Source organism: Meleagris gallopavo, chromosome 17 (genome assembly GCF_000146605.3).
Source record: "Meleagris gallopavo isolate NT-WF06-2002-E0010 breed Aviagen turkey brand Nicholas breeding stock chromosome 17, Turkey_5.1, whole genome shotgun sequence".
In the NCBI taxonomy this organism is placed as follows: domain Eukaryota; kingdom Metazoa; phylum Chordata; class Aves; order Galliformes; family Phasianidae; genus Meleagris; species Meleagris gallopavo.
In genome coordinates, this window is record NC_015027.2 from 7,001,060 (window position 1) to 7,006,412 (window position 5,353).

The following is a 5,353-nucleotide window of genomic DNA, read 5'->3' on the forward strand; positions in this document are numbered from 1 at the left end:
GGGGATCGCGGCCGGAGCAGCCCAGAGCGGTGCGGTGCTGGGTGCTGCCGGGCTGGGCTGGGGGCTGCGGCGCTTCGGCCGCCTTCTGATTTCGCTCAGCGGTACCGTCCAGAGTCGTTCCTTACGGTTCTGTAACAGTCGGGGTATTCTCGTTCAAAGCGCGGAGTTACGTGTCGGCTGGTGACCTTGGTGCGTGCTGAGCGTGGAGACGGCACTGCGTGTGCAGGAGCACTTCCATCCGCACTTCCATCCCATCGGCTGCGGAGGCCCTTCCTTGCACTTTACAGACCTGGAGAGCCTGCAGGGATTTTTGTTCTGTGCCTTTGGAGCTCATCGCTGCTGCTTCTTCCCCACAGCCCACACGCGTGGCCCCTGTGCGTTTCCCTGGGCTGGGGATGAACGCTGCTTTAGGCTGCGTGTCCGGAGGTGCAGCAGAGGCTGAGGTTGTTTGCTGCTCTTCAGGGGGGATTGCAGGAGCCTAGAGCTTTGCTGTGTGTTGGGCTGGGAGCAGCGCAGGCCGCGAGGCCTCCATCCATCCCTGTGCGCTGTGCTTGTTGTGTCTGAGCTCACTGACGTGCCTTTAGTTCTGAGGTTTCTGTCACATCGCACAGAGAGCTGTTGGCTGGGGCTGCAGAAGGAGCAAAGGCCCAGTGCTGTTTGGACGGAACCTGCCCAACACTCATGTGCTCAGCTGTGTGTTTTACTGCTTACACTTCTAACAACGGTCTCACGTTTGCCTATTTTTAATGATGGAGGTGCAGCCTTGCATGCAGCTGGGTAGTGCTTTAGTGCTCTGGGTGAAACGTGCATGTTTTGATGTCAGCTAAGGAAAGCTATACTTCAATGAAAGAGCTGTGCAGGGCTGTGTGTGGCAGTTGGTGCTGTCACAGGGCTGTGAAGCTGGCAGGATTCCTCCTGTCCGTTTGCTGGACTGGATCCCTCTGTGCTGCAAAGCTGTTCTCAGAATGCACGCTGTGTGCCTCGCTGTAGCTGCTGGGATGGTTACACTTTGCTACAGGTGTCATATCAGGTATTTGGCATCACAAAAAGCCTTCCATGCACCTTGGTTTGTGCAGGTGTAAGCTGTAGGTGGGTTAGATGGATTCCTCAGCAGTGCTTCTGTGTTGTCCATAGCGTAGGCTCAGTTGCCCCCTTTAGGAGTAGCCACCAACATTCAGCATACAGTTGCTGTAACTTCGTAATGGGCTTGTTGGCTTCATTTTGTGTTAGAGATACCTTGGAAAAATGTGCTGTACCGAGCTGTGATCACTGACAGGAGCATTATAAACACCTGCACAAAGATGGCCTTTATTCAGTGATTGAGGTCTCCACTAGCAATGTTATACTGAAGAGATAAGAACAAGTTCTGATTTTATTATTGTTTTGTATGTAAACATCTGTGATTTAAGGTGTGTTTATATTCTTAATTACCAAGTGCAGTTGATTGCATGTATTTTCTTGTATTGTGAGTTAAGGAGGAGGTAGCTACACTTCTTCGCTGCGCCTTTCATAAATACATCGTTTGTCTTCTGTCACCATCCTTGCGTGTTGCTTCTTGCAACATCTTCTGGTTCTTTTTTTCCCCAGTAAAGCCCACACCTATAACCATCTGCACTTTTATTGAGATCCTTTTTAATCTCTTAACCAGACCAACGGAACCAGTATTGCAGATATAGGCGTGTTATCCCTGCTGGGAGGAACTACTGAGAATGTTGCTGATGAAAATGAACACTGTCAGTCTGGAAAAACTGATCTTAATGTGAATTGTGGGATAAGTACCGGATGGGAAGGCTCGTTCAAAAGATAGGCACTTGTTTTCTTAAATAAAAAGAAAGGTTTTTGAATAAAATACATGTCAGTAGTGAGTAGTGAAATTTCTTTGCCAAAAACCTGTGGTGGTAGGAGCTGTATGGCACTGCTGTTACGCAGAAGTGTGAAGCACAGGGAGATGTGGCTGCTGCATCAGTGATTGCTTTTGGTTTTCTGTATTAAAAGAGAGCTGAAGTGAATTTTCTGCAAGTAGAATGGGTTTGGAGAGGAAAGAGGCTGTGGAGTACCCATTTTCTTGACTTCCTGTCTGTACTCCAGCAAGGAAATGGGACTGGGTGGTGACAAAAGTTACTGCTGCAACACAAGAGGTGAGCATGGGGAGAGCTGCTCGCCCAGTGCTGATGTGTGTGGGTGGACAGGAGATTGGTGAACGGTGAAGGTTTTCTTTGCAGGCACCCTATGGCTGGAAATACCACAGTGGGTGGGTAAGGAAAGTGGCAGTGCTGGGATCACAGTGCTGGGATGGCAGTGCTGCACAGAGCTTGGGTCTGCCTCGGTCCCCAGTGCCTTGCAGTGATGTTTGTGCACTGGATCCAGCTTGGACAGCATGGCAGCGGATGGTGTTTGTTTCAGTCAGTAGGTGTTGGTGCTTTCCCTGACACCCTGTCCTTTTTTTGTTGTTGCCCAGTCTGGCAATAGAGATTGCTTTGTTGGTTGTTTTTTTCTCCAAAAGATTTTCGCAGCTTCCTCCATATGTGAAGTGTGAGAATTCAGCTCTGATCCCCTTACAGTTTTCGTTTTTCCTTTCCCAAAGCGTTCCCTGAGAGCTGAGTGGATTGCAGTGTGTGTGAGCCCATGGCTGGGGGAAGCACAGCACCAAGTCACTGATCTCCATCCAGCAGAACTCCCTTGTAAACACTCCACGTGGAGGAATGCTCCTGCCCTGGCCACCAGCTGTTGGGGATAGATTTGGAAACCTCTCTACCTTATGCAGAGGGTGTGGGAAATTCAATGTAACGATGTGTCAGAGTAACCCATAAAGCTGCTGGCTTCTGGAATAAGCATCAGCATACAATGCCATCTTTGTTCCTGGGAGAATTCCTATCGGTTGTTGTGAACAGCCCTTCCAGGATCTGGGCTCTGAGCTGTCAGTGCATTTAATGGTGCAGCGTGCAACAGAAACAGAAGGAATCATTCACCTGAGTTTTCAAGCTATTGAACTTCTGAGGAGAGCTGTGAAGGACACGGATGAGATCTGGTTGTGTGTGCTTTTCCAAATGCAGTGACTGTATTTCCTAAAATCTGGAAGAAGAGGAGGACCAGTTGTGGTGCTTTGATGTGTCTGAGTTAAACCATGTCATTGTTTGGGTGGTATGATGTATCATCATCTCTCACATAAGTGCCACCTTTGTTACAGTCTTTATTGCTCTCGGACATTTTATAACCATAAGCAGGAGGGGATATTTTGCAAAGGCAAATAATTGACTCAGGCAAATTAGTCAGCCCAAGTTAATTCAGGTGCCGATTGGATGAAGTTTCCAGGAAGAAACAAGGCAGAAGTTGGTTAAAAGAAAAACAACTTGTGCAGGTTTTCCTTGTGGTGTTGTGTTGCATTGGTGTAACTGGTAAAGGTTAGAATTTGGAATGATTTGGTCACTTCTATGGGCTGGGTGAAGCAGAGGGGAACGCAGGCTGGCATGCGGGCTCGGCTGATCGAGCAATCGAGCTGACTTGGAAAGGTGATGATTTAATAAGCTTAATGGAGCGTATGTGTCATTACAGCTCTTCCTGATCCCCCTTCTCCCTCTTTAATTCTTCCAAGAATGCTGACATGGGTGACCCTTTCTCCTGCATCTCTTACGTGTGGTGTCTGTGGGTGGAGTGCTCTGCTGTGCCCATTGCTGTGGGAGCGCCGCTCCTCCTGTCCACCAGCACTGCCACCACGAGCTTGTCCTGCAGCTGGTTCACTGTGCTCTTATCAGCCTCGTCAGATTCTGCTGAGTGTTTCTTAGGGACAGGTCTAAGCCCCAGGTCCTGCATGTGCCTGGGTAGGCTGTGTGTCCAGGTGTGCCATCAGTGGTGCGGTGTGCGGGAGAGGTCAGCTGCCATGTTGGAAAGGCGTTCAGTTACTGGTAATTCATAAAATAGAACAGAACGTTCTTAATATCTTACCATAACAAATATTCTAAAATAATGTGAGGTAGCTTCTTCTGAGTTTGTAACGAATTTCTTTACTCCGTACATTGTTCTAGCAGAAGTTCACAGAGATAGCTGATGGTGTTCCACTGAATCACAGAAGTTTGGGAGCTCCTTGCAGATACCATTTCCTCTGTCAGTAGTGCCACAAATAGCAGCTGCGTGTTGGGACATCGAGAGCATTGTTAGAATAGGCTCACAGCACAGCCATGTGTCAGCTGGTGAGTGGTCTCACTGTGTGGACTCAGTGCAGCGGTGACACACACAGCATTGCGGGGGGTTTCCATACAGGCTCAGCTAGCAGCAAGCATGTAACTGTAGGGCTTATCTCTGCTTCAGTTGTTACTTGGGTTAGCAAGTTCAGCTTACTCCTCCTGAGGCTGCACATTGGGCAAGAGCAAAGTGCTGGAGCTCTGTGCTGCTGTGCTCAGCAGGATGGAGGTGAGCAGAGCAGTGGGGCTTTGGCTGTTCTGGTGCCTGTGGCACTGAGCAGCGTGCTGCCCTTTGTCCTGTCGGGCACCTGGCCCCACTTTAAAGCTTGGTTGAGATTTCTTTGGTCACTTTTATGGTGGGTAGAAATTCAATGTGAATTCTGAATAAACACTGTAGTGAGGATAAGCCAATGGGATTTTACCCATGAAAGCTCTACCAGCTGTCGGTACGGACATGTTGGATGTGTGCGACCAAAGCTCAGCATAGCTGTGACAGGAGAGCAGCTTTTACTGTTACAGTCACACCACTTTCAGTGCTGTGCTGTGATTTATCACACCAGCATCTGTGTCAGACCCATTTGGCAAGATAAAATAGGTGTAACGTGACTTCATCATGTTTAGTCAACGGGAAGTCCATTTTCTAGGCAAGTATTAGTTAGCTCAAGGTGAGGTTGGTGAAACAGCAGGATGCAAACAGCAGGATTATGGGTGTTTTTTAAGCCAGTATTGCAAACTGGTGAGGTGAGTGTGTCTCACTTTCTAGGTTGGAAGGTGCAGGGCCATGGCAGTGCTTGTGGGCAGCTTGGCACGGCGGGGGTGGTTTGCTGCTGCCATCGTGCATCCCACACCTGCACCCACAGTGCTTCTCCATGGTGCTGCAGTGGCAGGAGGCTCTCAGAGGATGTTGTGATCTCTGTATGGGTCTGAACATGAAGAGGAGAACGTAGTTTAAAGAGCTTTTTGTCTTGAAAAAGGGAACTTTAAAGCTAAATGTGAAGAGCTGGACAACTTTTAGTTTTCGATGAACTTGACTGCTTTTTAAACAGCTGCAGCTGTGAGCAGTTACAGATGGTACAGATCAGAAGGATCCTCTTTATCATACTTAAGTGCCTTACAAGACCCCCAGTGTTAGTTTTTCAACCAGTTATCTTTTTTTTTTTTTAATGTTTTTTGCA